General features: G+C 46.3%; 1 protein-coding gene across 2 annotated transcripts in view; it reads left to right on the top strand.

The window, feature by feature from the left end:
• Positions 1-17,064: 17,064 nt before the first annotated feature.
• The window catches only part of LOC134355954 (SHC-transforming protein 1-like), a 203,835-nt gene continuing 203,365 nt past the window's right edge, over positions 17,065-17,534 (top strand). For both annotated transcript variants that reach the window (XM_063066499.1, XM_063066497.1), the window contains exon 1: positions 17,065-17,199. The gene's annotated coding sequence lies outside the window, so the exon portion shown is untranslated. The remainder of the gene's footprint in view (positions 17,200-17,534) is intronic.

The raw sequence follows: 17,534 nt of genomic DNA, 5'->3' as shown, positions 1-17,534 counted from the left end.
CCCCACCTTAAATTCCTCCATATACCTGTCTAGTAGTCTCTTAAATTTCACTAGTGTATCTCCCTCCACCACTGACTCAGGCGGTACATTCCATGCACCAACCACTCTGAGTAAAAAAACCTTCCCCTAATATCCCCCTTGAACTTCCCACCCTTTACCTTAAAGCCATATCCTCTTGTATTGAGCAGTGGTGCCCTGGGGAAGAGGCACTGGCTATCCACTCTATCTATTCCTCTTAATATCTTGTACACTTCTATCACGTCTTTTCTCATCCTCCTTCTCCCCAAAGAGTAAGGCCCTAGCTCCCTTAATCTCTGATCATAATGCATACTCTCTCAACCAGGCAGCATCCTGGTAAATCTCCTCTGTACCCTTTCCTTTCCAATGCTTCCACATCCCTCCTATAGTGAGGCAACCACAACTGGACATAGTACGCCAAATGTGGCCTAACCAGAGTTTTATACAGCTGCATCATTACCTCGCGACTCAAATTCTATTCCTCGACCTATGAAAGCTAACACCCCATCAGCTTCCAACCCTCCCCTCTCCACTGACACCCCCAGCCTCCCCCTCCCCCCACAGATCCCAGCTGTCAGAGTGTAAGAGTTGACAGTGTGGCTGGGGTGAAAATAAATGATGTTAAAAGTTCAAGCAAATCCGCTAATAGAAAGGTAGTGAGTGGTGGTAAAAATCTTCTGAGGTGTATATATTTCAATGCTAGGAGTATTGCGGGGAAGGTGGATGAGTTGAGGGCGTTGACTGACACGTGGAATTATGATGTTATAGCAATTAGTGAAACTTGGCTACAGGAGGGGCAGGACTGGCAGCTTAATATTCCAGGGTTCCGATGTTTCAGATGTGATCGAGGCAGAGGAATGAAAGGTGGGGGAGTAGCATTGCTTGTTAGGGAAAATATTACAGCAGTGCTCAGGCAGGACAGATTAGAAGGCTTGTCTACTGAGTCCTTATGGGTGGAGCTGAGAAACAGGAAAGGTATGGCCACATTAGTGGGATTGTATTACAGACCACCCAATAGTCAACGAGACTTGGAAGAGCAAATCTGCAGAGAGATAGCAGGCAACTGCAGGAAACATAAAGTTGTGGTGGTAGGGGATTTTAATTTTCCATATATTGATTGGGACTCCCATACTGTTAGGGGTCTAGATGGGTTAGAGTTTGTAAAATGTGTTCAGGAAAGTTTTCTAAATCAATATATAGCAGGACCAACTAGAGGGGATGCAATATTGGATCTCCTGTTAGGAAACAAGTTAGGACAAGTGACGGAAGTGTGTGTAGGGGAGAACTTTGGTTCCAGTGATCATAACACCATTAGTTTCAACTTGATCATGGACAAGGATAGATCTGGTCCTAGGGTTGAGGTTCTGAACTGGAAAAAGGCCAAATTTGAAGAAATGAGAAAAGGTCTAAAAAGCATGGATTGGGACAGCTTGTTCTCTGGCAAAGATATGATCAGTAGGTGGGAAGCCTTCAAAGGAGAAATTTTGAGAGTGCAGAGTTTGCATGTTCCTGTCAGGATTAAAGGCAAAGTGAATAGGAATAAGGAACCTTGGTTCTCAAGGGATATTGCAACTCTGATAAAGAAGAAGAGCGAGTTGTATGACATGTATAGGAAACAGGGAGTAAATAAGGTGCTTGAGGAGTATAAAAAGTGCAAGAAAATACTTAAGAAAGAAATCAGGAGAGCTAAAAGAAGACATGAGGTTGCCATGGCAGTCAAAGTGAAGGATAATCCAAAGAGCTTTTACAGGTATATTAAGAGCAAAAGGATTGTAAGGAATAAAATTGGTCCTCTTGAAGATCAGAGTGGTCGGCTATGTGCGGAACCAAAGGAAATGGGGGAGATCTTAAATAGGTTTTTTGCGTCTATATTTACTAAGGAAACTGGCATGAAGTCTGGAATTAAGGGAAACAAGTAGTGTGATCATGGAAACTGTACAGATTGAAAAGGAGGAGGTGTTTGCTGTCTTGAGGAAAGTTAAAGTGGATAAATCCCCGGGACCTGACAGGGTGTTCCCTCGGACCTTGAAGGAGACGAGTGTTGAAATTGCAGGGGCCCTGGCAGAAATATTTAAAATGTCACTGTCTACAGGTGAGATGCCGGAGGATTGGAGAGTGGCTCATGTTGGTCCGTTGTTTAAAAAAGGATCGAAAAGTAATCCGGGGAATTATAGGCCGGTAAATTTAACATCGGTAGTAGGTAAGTTATTGGAGGGAGTACTAAGAGACAGCATCTACAAGCATTTGCTTAGACAGGGAGCTATTAGGGAGAGTCAACATGGCTTTGTGCGTGGTAGGTCATGTTTGACCAATCTATTGGAGTTTTTCGAGGAGGTTACCAGGAAAGTGGATGAAGGGAAGGCAGTGGATGTTGTCTATATGGAAATTCAGTAAGGCTTTTGACAAGGTCCCGCATGGGAGGTTAGTTAGGAAAATTCATTCGCTAGGTATACATGGAGAGGTGGTAAATTGGATTAGACATTGGCTCAATGTAAGAAGCCAAAGAGTGGTAGTAGAAAATTGCTTCTCTGAGTGGAGGCCTGTGACTAGTGGTGTGCCACAGGGATCAGTGCTGGGTCCATTGTTATTTGTCATCTATATCAATGATCTGGATGATAATGTGGTAAATTGGATCAGCAAGTTTGCTGATGATACAAAGATTGGAGGTGTAGTAGACAGTGAGGAAGGTTTTCAGAGCCTGCAGAGGGACTTGGACCAGCTGGAAAAATGGGCTGAAAAATGGCAGATGGAGCTTAATACAGACAAGTGTGAGGTATTGCACGTTGGAAGGACAAACCAAGGTAGAACATACAGGGTTAATGGTAAGGCACTGAGGAGTGTAGTAGAACAGAGGGATCTGGGAATACAGATACAAAATTCCCTAAAAGTGGTGTCACAGGTAGATAGGGTCGTAAAGAGAGCTTTTGGTACATTGGCCTTTATTAATCAAAGTATTGAGTATAAGAGCTGGAATGTTATGATGAGGTTGTATGAGGCATTAGTGAGGCCGAATCTGGAATATTGTGTTCAGTTTTGGTCACCAAATTACAGGAAGGATATAAATAAGGTTGAAAGTGTGCAGAGAAGGTTTACAAGGATGTTGCCGGGACTTGAGAAACTCAGTTACAGGGAAAGGTTGAATAGGATAGGACTTTATTCCCTGGAGCGTAGAAGAATGAGGGGAGATTTGATAGAGGTATATAAAATTATGATGGGTATAGATAGAGTGAATGCAAGCAGGCTTTTTCCACTGAGGCAAGGGGAGAAAAAAAATCAGAGGACATGGGTTAAGGGTGAGGGGGGAAAAGTTTAAAGGGAACATGAGGAGGGGCTTCTTCACACAGAGAGTGGTGGGAGTACGGAATGAGCTGCCAGACGAGGTGGTAAATGCGGGTTCTTTTTTAACATTTAAGAATAAATTGGACAGATACATGGATGGGAGGTGTTTGGAGGGATATGGTCCATGTGCAGGTCAGTGGGACTAGGCAGAAAATGGTTCGGCACAGCCAAGAAGGGCCAAAGGGCCTGTTTCTGTGCTGTAGTTTTTTCTATGGTTTCTATTCCAGCCTTGAACTCTAGGCCAGGTCTTCACATGCTGCTATTGTGACTCCTGTCTCCCCTTCCCCCTACCACTCTGCAACCTTGCCTCCCTCAGATCCCACTGTCAACTCCTGGGCCCTCAGAGGCTCCATCTTCCTCTCACCCCAACCCTCCCGTCTCCATTGACACCACCAGCCTCCCTCCCCCTCCCCCTTCTGATCCCACTTCTCATCCGTGCCGGGTCTTTACCATCCCCTCCGACCTTTAACCCTGAGGCAGAGCGCTCTGTCCTCAGTAAGGGCCTCACCTTTGTCCCCCTTTGCCCACACCTCAGTGAGTTCCGCATTCACCATGACACTGAACTCTTCTTCCGCCGGCTCCATCTTCGAGACTTCGTCTTCAGCAAGGACTCTCCCACCACCACCGATGACCCCTTCTCCCGTCTTCAACCCTCCTCTTCATGGACACCCCGCCCTGGTCTTCTGCCTGCTCTGGATCTCTTTATTGCTAACTGCCGATGGGACATCGACCATCTCAACTTCACAACACCTTGTTCCCATTCCAACCTCACTCCTTCCGAACGCTCTGCTCTCCACTCCCTCCGCACTGATCCTAACCTTACTATAAAACCCGCCGATAAGCGGGGTGCTGTAGTCTGGCGTACTGACCTCTACCTTGCTGAGGCACAGCGACAACTCACGGATACCTCCTCTTATTTACCCCTCGATCATGACCCCACTAAGGAGCACCAGGCCATTGTCTCCCACACCATCACCAACTTTATCTGCTCAGGGGATCTCCCATCCACTGCTACCAACCTTACAGTTCCCACACCCCGCACTTCCTGTTTCTACCTCCTACCCAAGATCCACAAACCTGCCTGTCCTGACAGACCCATTGTCTCCGCTTGCTCCTGCCCCACCGAACTCATTTCTGTATACCTTGACACTGTTGAATCCCCCCTTGTTCAATCCCTTCCCACCTATGTTCATGACACCTTTCGTGCTCTGAATTTTTTCGATGATTTTAAGTTCCCTGGCTCCCACCGCTTTATTTTCACCATGAATGTCCAGTCCCTATATACTTCCATCCCCCACCAGGAATGTCTCAAAGCTCTCCACTTCTTTTTGGATTCCAGACCTAACCAGTTCCCCTCTACCACCACTCTGTTCCGTCTAATCCTTACTCTTAATAATCTCTCTTTTGGCTCCTCCCACTTCCTCCAAACTAAAGGTATAGCCATGGACACCCGTATGGGTCCCAGCTATGCCTGCCTTTTTGTTCGCTTTGTGGAACAATCCATGTTCCAAGCCTATAATGGTATCTGGTCCCCACTTTTCATTTGCTACATCGACGGCTGCATTGGCGCTGCTTCCTGCACGCACGCTGAGCTTGTTAACTTCATTAACTTTGCCTCCAACTTCCACCCTGCCCTTGTTTACCTGGTCCATTTCTGACACCTCCCTCCCCTTTCTTGATCTTTCTGTCTCTATCTCTGGAGACAGCTTATCCACTGATGTCTACGATAAGCCTATGGACTCCCACAGCTACCTGGACTATTCCACTTCTCACCCTGTCTCTTGCAAAAGTGCCATCCCCTTCTAGCGATTCCTCCGTCTCTGCAGCATCTGCTCTCAGGATGAGGCTTTTCATTCCAGGACGAAGGAGATGTCCTCCTTTTTTAAAGAAAGGGGCTTCCCTTCCTCCACCATCAACTCTGCTCTCAAACTCATCTCTCCCATTTCACGCACATCTGCTCTCACCCCATCCTCTTGCCACCCCACCAGCCTCCGAGTCCAACATATTATTTTCCGTAACTTTCGCCACTTCCAACGGGATCCCACCACTAAGCACATCTTTCCCTCCCTCCCCCCCCACATTCCGCAGGGATCGCTCCCGATGCGACTCCCTTGTCCATTTGTCTCTCCCATCGCTTCCCACTGATCTCCCTCCCAGCACTTATCCTTGTAAGTGATAATTTTTCAAAACTCGTTAGATTCTGGACTAGTTCCTGAGGATTGGAGGGTGGCTAATGTAACCCCACTTTTTAAAAAAGGAGGGAGAGAGAAACCGGGGAATTATAGGCCGGTTAGCCTAACGTCGGTGGTGGGGAAACTGCTGGAGTCAGTTATCAAGGATGTGATAACAGCACATTTGGAAAGCGGTGAAATGATCGGACAAAGTCAGCATGGATTTGTGAAAGGAAAATCATGTCTGACGAATCTCATAGAATTTTTTGAGGATGTAACTAGTAGAGTGGATAGGGGAGAACCAGTGGATGTGGTATATTTGGATTTTCAAAAGGCTTTTGACAAGGTCCCACATAGGAGATTAGTGTGCAAACTTAAAGCACACGGTATTGGGGGTAAGGTATTGGTGTGGGTGGAGAATTGGTTAGCAGACAGGAAGCAAAGAGTGGGAATAAACGGGACCTTTTCAGAATGGCAGGCGGTGACTAGTGGGGTACCGCAAGGCTCAGTGCTGGGACCCCAGTTGTTTACAATATATATTAATGACTTGGATGAGGGAATTAAATGCAGCATCTCCAAGTTTGCGGATGACACGAAGCTGGGTGGCAGTGTTAGCAGTGAGGAGGATGCTAAGAGGATGCAGGGTGACTTGGATAGGTTGGGTGAGTGGGCAAACTCATGGCAGATGCAATTTAATGTGGATAAATGTGAAGTTATCCACTTTGGTGGCAAAAATAGGAAAACAGATTATTATCTGAATGGTGGCCGATTAGGAAAAGGGGAGGTGCAACGAGACCTGGGTGTCATTATACACCAGTCATTGAAAGTGGGCATGCAGGTACAGCAGGCGGTGAAAAAGGCGAACGGTATGCTGGCATTTATAGCGAGAGGATTCGAGTACAGGAGCAGGGAGGTACTACTGCAGTTGTACAAGGCCTTGGTGAGACCACACCTGGAGTATTGTGTGCAGTTTTGGTCCCCTAATCTGAGGAAAGACATCTTTGCCATAGAGGGAGTACAAAGAAGGTTCACCAGATTGATTCTTGGGATGGCAGGTCTTTCATATGAAGAAAGACTGGATGAACTGGGCTTGTACTCGTTGGAATTTAGAAGATTGAGGGGGGATCTGATTGAAACGTATAAGATCCTAAAGGGATTGGACAGGCTAGATGCAGGAAGATTGTTCCCGATGTTGGGGAGGTCTAGAACGAGGGGTCACAGTTTGAGGATAGAGGGGAAGCCTTTTAGGACCGAGGTTAGGAAAAACTTCTTCACACAGAGAGTGGTGAATCTGTGGAATTCTCTGCCACAGCAAACTGTTGAGGCCAGTTCATTAGCTATGTTTAAAAGGAAGTTAGATATGGCCCTTGTGGCTACAGGGGTCAGGGGGTATGGAGGGAAGGCTGGGTTCTGAGTTGGATGATCAGCCATGATCATAATAAATGGCGGTGCAGGCTCGAAGGGCCGAATGGCCTACTCCTGCACCTATTTTCTATGTTTCTATGTTTCTAAGCGGAACAAGTTCTACACATGCCCTTACACTTCCTCCTTCACCACCATTCAGAGCCCCAGACAGTCCTTCCAGGTGAAGCGACACTTCACCTGTGAGTCGGCTGGGGTGATATACTGCATCTGGTGCTCCCGATGCGGCCTTCTATATATTGGCAAGACCCGACACAGGCTGGGAGACCGTTTCGCTGAACAACTACGCTCTGTCCACCAGAGAAAGCAGGATCTCCCAGTGGCCACACATTATAATTCCACGTCCCCTTCTCATTCTGATATGTCTGTCCACGGCCTCCTCTACTGTCAAGATGAAGCCACACTCGAGTTGGAGGAACAACACCTTATATTCCATCGGGGTAGCCTCCAACCTGATGGCATGAATATTGACTTCTCTAACTTCCGTTAATGTCCCACCTCCCCTTCGTACCCCAACCGTTTTTTTGTAATTATTATTAATTTTTTTCTCCCTCTGTCCCTCTCACTATACTCCTTGCCCACTCTCTGGGCTTCCCCCCTCCCCCTTCCTTTCTCCCTAGACCTCCCGTCCCATGATCCTCTTATATCCCTTTTGCCAATCAACTTTCCAGCTCTTAGCTCCATCCCTTCCCCCTCCTGTCTTCTCCTATCATTTCGATCTCCCCCTCCCCCCTCCCACTTTCAAATCTCTTACTAGCTCTTCTTTCAGTTAGTCCTGACGAAGGGCATCGGCCCGAAACGCCGACCATACTGCTTCCTATAGATGCTGCCTGGCCTGGTGCGTTCACCAGCAATTTTTATGTGTGTTGCTTCAAATTCCAGCATCTGCAGATTTTCTTGTGTTTGTGTGACCCCATAAGCTTTCTTAACTACCCTAGTTACCTGTGAGGCAACTTTCAGGGATCTGTGGACATGTACCCCCAGATCCCTCTGCTCCTCCACACTACCAAGTATCCTGACATTTACTTTGTACTCTGCCTTGGAGTTTGTCCTTCCAAAGTGTACCACCTCACACTTCTCCAGGTTGAACTCCATCTGCCACTTCTCAGCCCACTTCTACATCCTATCAATGTCTCTCTGCAATCTTCGACAATCCTCTACACTATCCACAACACCACCAACCTTTGTGTTGTCTGCAAACTTGCCATCCCACCCTTCTACCCACACATCCAGGTCGTTAATAAAAATCATGAAAAGTAGAGGTCCCAGAACCGATCCTTGTGGGACACCACCAGTTACAACCCTCCAACCTGAATGTATTCCCTCCACCACGACACTCTGCTTTCTGCAGGCAAGCCAATTCTGAATCCACCTGGCCAAGCTCCCCTGGATCCCATGCCTTCTGACTTTCTGAATAAGCCTACCATGTGGAACCTTGTCAAATGCCTTACTAAAATCCATGTGGATCACATCCACTGCACTACCCTCATCTATATGCCTGGTCACCTCCTCAAGAACTCTGTCAGGCTTGTTAGACATGATCTGCCCTTCACAAAGCCATGCTGACCGTCCCTGATCAGACCATGATTCTTTAAATGCCCACAGATCCCATCTCTAAGAATCTTTTCCAACAGCTTTCCCACCACAGATGTAAGGCTCACTGGTCTATAATTACCCAGACTATCCCTACTACCTTTTTTGAACAAAGGGACAGCATTCTCCTCCCTCCAATCCTCCAGTACCATTCCCGTGGACAACGAGGACATAAGGATTGTAGCCAGAGGCTCAGCAACCTCTTCCCTTGCCTTGTGGAGCAGCCTGGGGAACATTCCGTCAAGCCCTGGGGACTGATCCGTCCTAATGTATTTTAACAACTCCAACACCTTCTCTCCCTTCATATCAACATGCTCCAGAACATCAACCTCACTCGTATTGTCCTCACCATCAAGTTCCCTCTCATTGGTGAATACCAAAGAGAAGTATTCATTGAGGACCTCGCTCACTTCCACAGCCTCCAGGCACATCTTCCCACCCTTGACTTGAATCAGTCCTACCTTCACTCCTGTCATCCTTTTGTTCTTCACACAATTGAAGAATGCCTTGGGGTTTTTCTTTATTCTACTTGCCAAGGCCTTCTCATGCCCCTTTCTTGCTCTCCTCAGCCCCTTCTTAAGCTCCTTTCTTGCTACCCTATATTCCTCAATAAACCTATCTGATCCTTACTTCCTAAACCTCATGTATGCTGCCTTCTTCCACCTGACTAGATTTTCCACCTCACTTGTCACCCATGGTTCCTTCACCCTACCATTCTTTATCTTCCTCACCGGGACAAATTTATCCCTAACATCCTGCAAGAGATCCCTAAGCGTCGACCACATGTCCATAGTACATTTCCCTGCAAAAACATCATCCCAATTCACACCTGCAAGTTCTAGCCTTATAGCCTCATAATTTGCCCTTCCCCAATTAAAAATTTTCCTGTCCTCTCTGATTCTATCCTTTTCCATGATATTGCTAAAGGCCAGGGAGCAGTGGTCACTGTCCCCCAGATGCTCACGCACTGAGAGATCTGTGACCTGACCCGGCTCATTACCTAATACTAGATCTAGTATGGCATTCCCCCTAGTAGGCTTATCAACATACTGTGACAGGAATCCGCCCTGGACACACTTAACAAATTCTGCCTCATCTAAAGCATTGGAACTAATCAGGTGCCAATCAATATTAGGGAAGTTAAAGTCACCCATGATAACAACCCTGTTATTTTTGTACCTTTCCAAAATCTGCCTCCCAATCTGCTCCTTGGTATCTCTTCTGCTACCAGAAGGCCTATAGAATACTCCCTAGTAGAGTAACTGCTCCCTTCCTGTTCCTGACTTCCACCCATACTGACTCAAAAGAGGGTCCTGCTACATTACCCACCCTTTCTGTAGCTGTAATTGTATCCCTGACCAGTAATGCCACCCCTCCTCCCCTTTTTCTGCCCTCTCTATCCTTTTTAAAGCACTGAAATCCAGGAATATTGAGAATCCATTCCTGCCCTGGTGCCAGCCAAGTCACTGTAATGGCCACTACATCATAATTCCATGTATGTATCCAAGCTCTCAGTTCATCACCTTTGTTCCTGATGCTTCTTGCATTGAAGTACATGCACTTTAGCCCTTCTACCTTACTACCTTTATACCCTTTATTCTGCTTCTCTTTCCTCAAAGCTCTTTTTTGTTAGATCTGGCTTTACTCCATGCACTTCTTTCACTGCTCTATCGCTCTGGGTCCCATCCCCCTTGTAAATTAGTTTAAACCCTCCCGAACCATGCTGGCAAACCTACCCGCAAGGATATTGCTCCCCCTCAAGTTCAGGTGCAACTCATCCAATCTGTACAGGTCCCACCTTCCCCAGAAGAGATCCCAATGATCCAAAAGTCTAAAATCCTGCCCCCTGCACCAACTCCTCAGCCATGCATTCAACTGCCATTTCCTCCAATTCTTACCATCACTATCACACGTAGCACTGGCAGCAATCCTGAGAATGCCACTCTTGAGGTCCTGTTGTTCAGCCTTCTGCCTAGTTTCTGGAACTCGCACTTCAGGACCTCATCCCTCTTCCTACCTAAGTTGTTGGTACCAACATGTATCACAACTTCTGTTTGCTTTCCCTCTCATACTACGATGTTGTGCACCTGGTCAGAGACATCCTGGACCCTGGCACCCGGGAGGCAACAAACCATGTGGGTGTCCTTCTCACGTCCACAAAAATCTGCTGTCTGCTCCCCTGACTTTCGAGACCCCAATTATGACAGCTTTCCTCTTCTCCATCCCACCCTTCTGCACCACAGGGTCAGACTCAGTGCCCCGCCAACAGTATCCAGGATGGTATACTTATTATTTAGGAGAAGGGCTACAGGGGTGTTCTGCACTACCTGTCTACTCACCTTCGCTTACCCGCCTCTGACTGTGAATTAGGTACTAATTACGTTACCCTGCACACATCCCCCAGAATTCACTAAAACCGGCGTTGTAAGCCTGTCTGAAGCTCAAATGAACCACCCAGCTCGGGTCCTGTGTTCCATGGGTGGAGGAATGGCAAGTGCCTCTGGCTCACCCAGAGGTGTGTTGACATATTCATGGTCATGCTGTGATTCTAGGGGCATGCTAGCAGTTCCTCCAAATCTTGCTGGGCCAGTTTATGGTGATCTATCAAAGTACGTTCAGTTTACCTCTCTCATGTATGATAAAAGTCTTTTCTCCCCGTTCCAAGTGAAATGAGCCATCTTAAGGGGGCCTAAGGGGATGTTGGTGTGCACGAAAACGAACAAGGTGAAACGCAAGTCAACAGAAACCCAAGAGTGCTTAACGCCATGATAGAAGATTGAAGAAGGCGAAAAGGAATTGAATTTACTGAGGATGGTGGAACGCTGTTGAGGGACTGACGAGGCGGTTCCGATGTCAGGAATGAAATCACCTGGCACTCTTAACGTCTGCCCATCTACCAACCCAGTTATGGACAAGTGAAGTTCCACATTTGGAGCTGTTCTGAGTCCCAGCAGGACCCATGGGAGACAATCATGCCAACACGCATCAGTCAGAGAAGTCCTCAGAGCAGTCTTTGAGAAGTGGTGAAACCTCTCGCAGAGTCCATTGGATTGTGGGTGATATGCCATGGTGTGCTGTAGCCTAACACCAAAGTTCTGGGTCATTGCAGCCCAGAGGTTTGATATGAATTGGGGACCGCAGTCAGAGAAAATGTCAAATAGGGTGTCAAACCAAGCATCCCAGGTGCTGATGAACTTCTGAGCCACGCATGCGGTCATTGTTGATGCTGGAGGGACGACCTCTGGCCACCTGGTGGTACAGTCCACTGTAGTAAGAAGGTGCATGAAACAGTGGGAGGGGAGAAGAGGACCAACAAGGACCACATTGACATGGTCAAACCATGGCTCAGGGACATCAAAAGGTGCCAACGGTGCCTGAACATGACGGTCAACTTCTTTCCCGTTGGCACTCCACACAAGCTGCACTCTAATCATGCATGTCCTTACTGAAGCCATGCAAAGAAACTTTAATCCAACCATTTTCTGTAAGGCCTTTGGTCCCGGATGCGAGAGGCCATGAATGGAGTCAAAAACAGTCCATCTCCAGTTTGTAGGCACGATGGGGCTAGGGTAACTGGCTGAGATATCGCATAGGAAAGAAACCTAAAGCTTCCCCAAACTTTATGTCAGCTAACCGCAGGCCTGTGACTACTGTTTGGTCAGTCTGGACCTCTGGGTCAGTAACTTGGTCAGCTGCCATGCCGGCACAGTCAACCCCTATGTGTACAGTCTCGATGGCTAGCTGTGAGAGGCAATCAGCCACAGCATTATTTTTCTCCTTGATACATTGAATATTAGTTGTGAACTCTGACATGTAGGCCTGGTGGCATTGCTGCTGCACAGATCAAGAGTCTGATATTTTGGCTATCATGTGCACGAGGGGTTTGAGGTCAATGAATGCTGTGAAATGGCGACCCTCTAGAAGAAAACAAACATGATGGACAACCAGATAGAGACCAAGAAGCTCAGTCAAACGTGCTGTACTTCCTTTCAGAGGGACAGAGCTGCTGGCTGAAGGTGAGCAGCTGCCACGTGCCACCGACCAGCACCCACAGCATAATCTGAGGTGTCAGTAGTAATGGCTATGGGTGCTGTGCACGCCAGTATTGTTACATTACAAAGAGCTCATTTGGCATCATCAAATGCCCTGGCCATGACCTGCTGACCAGCCAAGCACTTGATTAAGGGAATTGTCTTTAAATGCACTCTACAAGGGAAGCACAAGTTCAGCAGCTCGTGGAACGACGCAGTGATAGAAATTCACCAAGCCTAAAAACTCCTGTAGTTTTTTTTAGTTGTGCAGGGCCAGTGAGAAATCCATAATAGTGGCAACTTTTGATGGGAGGGGTTTCATACTTTCTGTGGAGATGCGATGGCTGAGAAAGTCAATGGTTGACAATCGAAACTGGCATTTAGTTGGGTTAACAATCAACCCATGTTGGGTTCAGCACTCAAAAAACATGCAGAGATGAGATATGTGTTCAGATTTGGACGCACTAGTGAAAAGTATGCCATCCAGGTAGACAAAGAGAAAATCTGTCTTTTAATAGAGTCCATCAGCCGTTGGAAAGTCTGTACTGCATTTTTCAGCCAAACAGCATGCACAGAAACTCAAAAAGGCCAAATGGGGTTATCACAGCTTTTTTTGGAATGTCCTCCAAGCACATAGGCACCTGATGGTAGCCCCTAACTAGATCGACTTTGAAAAAAATTCTGGCTGAACTGTAGGACCGGGAAACTATCAGAAGTGGTGGCCTCATTAAGGCATCAGTAATCAACACTTGGGGCAGCAACCACCATCGGATTTAGGGACCAAATGGAAGGGTGAAGCCCGGGGGCTATTCGACCGGCATGCAATGCCGAGTCTTTCCATGTTGGGAAACTCAACCTTCGCGGTTGCCATCTTTTGTGAGTCCAGTCTAAGCATGTGGGCATGGACTGGCGGGCCAGTTGTAGAAATGTGACACTCAACCCCGTGTTTTGTAACTGTAGTGGAGAATATGGGCTTGGTAAGGTTTGGGAATTCTCCCAGCAGTCAAACAAATTCACATGTGGTTGAGCATGCACTTGTCAGAGTCGTTGTGGAGAACTTACTAGGGGAGAAGGTAAGGACCCAAAGTCCTTGACGTTCACAAGCCGGCAGTTCTTAAGATCGACAAACACACTGGGCACACTGGAAATCTGCAATGAGCAGAGGTCCAATCACTTTACGTAGAACAAAGTCCTATGTGTAACGTCACCCACTGAAGCACAGCGTCACCCATTGTGTTCAGCAAGTTGGGATTTTGTTGCTGTTGGTGGCCTCCAATGAGGTTTCATCCCTCTTTGCCATCTCATCAATAGGTTATGCTGGCAACATACTCACTTGAGCACTTCTGTCACACAGGAAGCATTGCCATGAAAGGGTGTCCATAATGAACAGCAGATGACCCTGGCAGCTAGAACCCACAGTGTTCACAGACCACTGATGTCCCCATGCACAGGCACTGTTAAAGCGGCAAGGCGCCAGCACTTCCTAGAGTCCCTACCAAAGCGAACGTGGTAAAAACACGGGCCTAGTAGAGTTTGTTTCACAGCCAGGGGAATCCTTATGTTGGGGGCCTTGCTAACTGGGCTTATTGAGGTAGAGAAAGGAGGAGGAATGATGCACCACTGCCCGGCTGAGTGTAAACTATCAGCCATTTTAGTAAGCTCCCTATAGTCCATCACGGGTACATTATTAAGGTACCTGGATCAGACATTTGCTGAATGAAGAGTTCTTTAAAAATAAAACAAGGGTGGTGATTTCCCAGGAGAGAAAGCATGTGGTCCATTAGCTCCAAAGGCTTAGCCACACCGACAGCAACTGTTTGGCACACAGACTCCAATCGTCCGAAAGTCGGTAAAAGGTGAGTTTTCAGTGATGGGTATTTATCGTGTTGAGGCAGGTGTTCTTGTAGACTCAACACTCTTGTAGCTGTGGAGTTGGTGAGCGATGCTATTACATTGAAATATTTGGTGTTGGCAGCGTGATTTCTCACAGAGCAAACTAGGTCTCAGCTTGTACAAACCCATCGATGGCATTTCTCCCAAAACTCTGGCAGTTTCAAAGCGAGTGCATTGACTGACATGTTCAGTAACTCTGGAGCATCAGGGTCACCAGTGTAGGTTTTAGCAAATAAAATGAAGTGAGGTGTTTTATGTTTAATGAAACCTGTAACACATCATATTGAACTCCAAACACTGAACACAAAGCACACTAAAAACCCTCTACATAATTCCGTTTTAAAGTGAAGCCCCAACTCAACGTTGGTGGTTGTAAGTTACGTACCAGTTACATTACCCTGCGCCAATATATACCAAAACCTCTAGCTGGTTACCATTCTCATTTAGAATGCTTGGACCCAATCCAAGACATATGTACCTGATCCTGGCACGTGGGAGGCAACATACCATCTGGGTGCCTGTATCGTGTCCACATAATCTCATATCTACTCCACTAGTTATGGAATTCCCCATCACTACTGCACTCCTCATCTCCTCCCTTCCCTTCTGAGCCAGACTCAGTGCCAGAGACCTGATTGTGCGGCTTCCCCCTAGTAAGTCGTCCCCCTCGATAGTATCCAAAGTAGCATACCTATTATTGAAGTGAACAACCACAGGGGTACTCTGTACTGGATGACCATTTCCTATCCCTCTCCTGACAGTCACCCAGTTACTTGCTTCCTGCCACTTAGGGGTGACTACCTCCCTGTAGCTCCTATCTATCATCTCCTCAATTTTCCACATGAGCCGAAGGTCATCGAGCCCCAGCCCCAGTTCCCCAACACATTCTCTGAGGACTTGCAGCATGGTGCACCTCATCCAGATGTGGTTATCAGGAGGCTGGAAGTCTCCCAGAATCCCCACATCTCACATAAAGAATACAAACGCAGTCCCCAGAGCCATCCTCATTGCTCTAACTATGCACTAACAAAGAATGAAGAAGAAACTTACCGGATACCAGTCTCGCCCAAGCCTGCTGAGCCAAAGCCTCCCACTGCAACACTGTTTCACTCCAACACTAGCTGCTCCTGCTCTGCTTGTCCTTGCCTCATTTTAATTTGCTCTTGCCAATGAATCATGATTTTATTGGCTGTTGGAAAACATGGAAAGCCTATGAACACTCCTTTTTAAATCTCTCTCTTTGACCTATGAGTCACCTTCTCTCCAGCTCCTAATTTGATTAGGCCACCGGAAAAAAAACGGCGGCCCAATCAAATTTAAAATTACTGGAGGTGAGAACCGAATTCCTTCCCTAAAGGGCATAGATGATTTGGTTGAAGGAAAAAAGGAAGCAAAGAAAGTTCTTCGAGGTTGCCACTGAATCTGCCTCACATCCTTCATTTCTACCTTTTTCCCCCACTATAAAGTCACCAAAATTTTGGAACTTGGATTGAAATTCCCACTAATATATTTTTCATGTCATAGTACTCAGGTTGCTGACAGAAATCTAGGGAAAATACTTCAAAAAATATAAAGAATATATTAAAAGCTCTTCATATAAGGTCCAGATAACGTTTTTTTGTTTAAGAGAAGATTTTCTTAGCTCACTTTCAATGCGTTGGCACTATGCCAACCCTGTGAGTCACTGGAGAATCAGAACTGAGACACTTTCAACATAATTTGCTTTGATTTGCATTTTGAATTGAAGGGAAATCTGGTAGATGTAAGATGTTGCTGCATAGGTTTAGATGAGAGGAGAGAGGTTTAATCAGGATCTGAAGGGCAGCTTTTTCACACAGAAGTGGTTCACTTGGATGGGAATCTTGGTTGCTATGGACAGTTGGTCTGAAGGGCCTGTTTCCATGCTCTCTGACTCTATGACTTCCCTCATCTGTGATGTCACCGTCGATGCCCCATAAGGAGAAGCAAGAACCTAAGACCTGCCATTCTGGTCCTTATCTCTCCAAATCTGCGAGTTCACCAGAACAATTTGTCCTGTTTATCCCAGCAAATTCCTCAGTGTGAGGTGATGCTTAAATGCTCCCCATAACTGTGAAGTGAAGTGAGCAGGAAACATATGCATGGAGTGCATACATGGCACATGTATGAAGTATGTACTCAGTACATACATGGAGTGTTTATTCAGCACATGCATCAAGTGATGAGTTCAAGTTCAGGTATGCAAGCAAGCACAAGCTGTAGGACAAGAGCCACCATGGAGCACTGAGCCATGTCGCCTCAGACTTTAACATGGCTTTGTGTTGCACACAAAAATATCCGATTGTTCCAATTGTAAAATATGGTTCAAACTTGAATATTGATTTTTATTAATGAACAGCTTCAACAGTTCTTACTTCAAATTTTAATGTTCACTTTTGTATTTTCTGTAGCAATAACACTGGAATTGTTCTTCTAAAGAAATTTCTAGACACCACCCCGTGACTTCCTCTATTTCTATTTATAAGTGACTAACTAATAATTGAACGATAGTTGAGTTCCCCTTTTTCTGCCGGTATTTGGTACGTGCAGTCATTTTGACATCGCAGGCAAACCGAAGTGTTTATTTCTACATCCAAGACTTTAGCTTGAAAAAAAAAGCTAACCAATATACTGAAGTTTTGCCTTTTTGATTACTGACTGGGATACAAGGAGCCATTCGCAAACCACCAGAACCTTGTTGCCTACAATACAGTGTAAGTGTCAATTTCATTTCATAATCTTGGTAACTTTACTGGGTCTAAGGTTAGAGATAAATTGCCAAATTCACTTCAGCTAGAGAAGTACATTTCACTTCACACCACAGCAGTGGATTTTTAGCTAAGTCCACGTGGGAGTTTGAGACATTAAACACGAGCAAACTAGAAGAAAATTGGAGGAACCTTTATGACCTCACCCTATGCTTGACAAATACATTGAGTTATGAAGCCTTTTAAAGAAAACCAGGCCTGAGAGTTGAGTGCCTCTTGAAGTTCAGACACCTTCTCCAAACAAAATGCTGGTCAGGCTTCTCTTGGAAAACTATGTGCAG

The sequence above is a fragment of the Mobula hypostoma genome, chromosome 13 (genome assembly GCF_963921235.1).
Source record: "Mobula hypostoma chromosome 13, sMobHyp1.1, whole genome shotgun sequence".
Taxonomy (NCBI): Eukaryota; Metazoa; Chordata; class Chondrichthyes; order Myliobatiformes; family Myliobatidae; genus Mobula; species Mobula hypostoma.
This window is presented reverse-complemented; position numbering and strand designations above follow the sequence as displayed.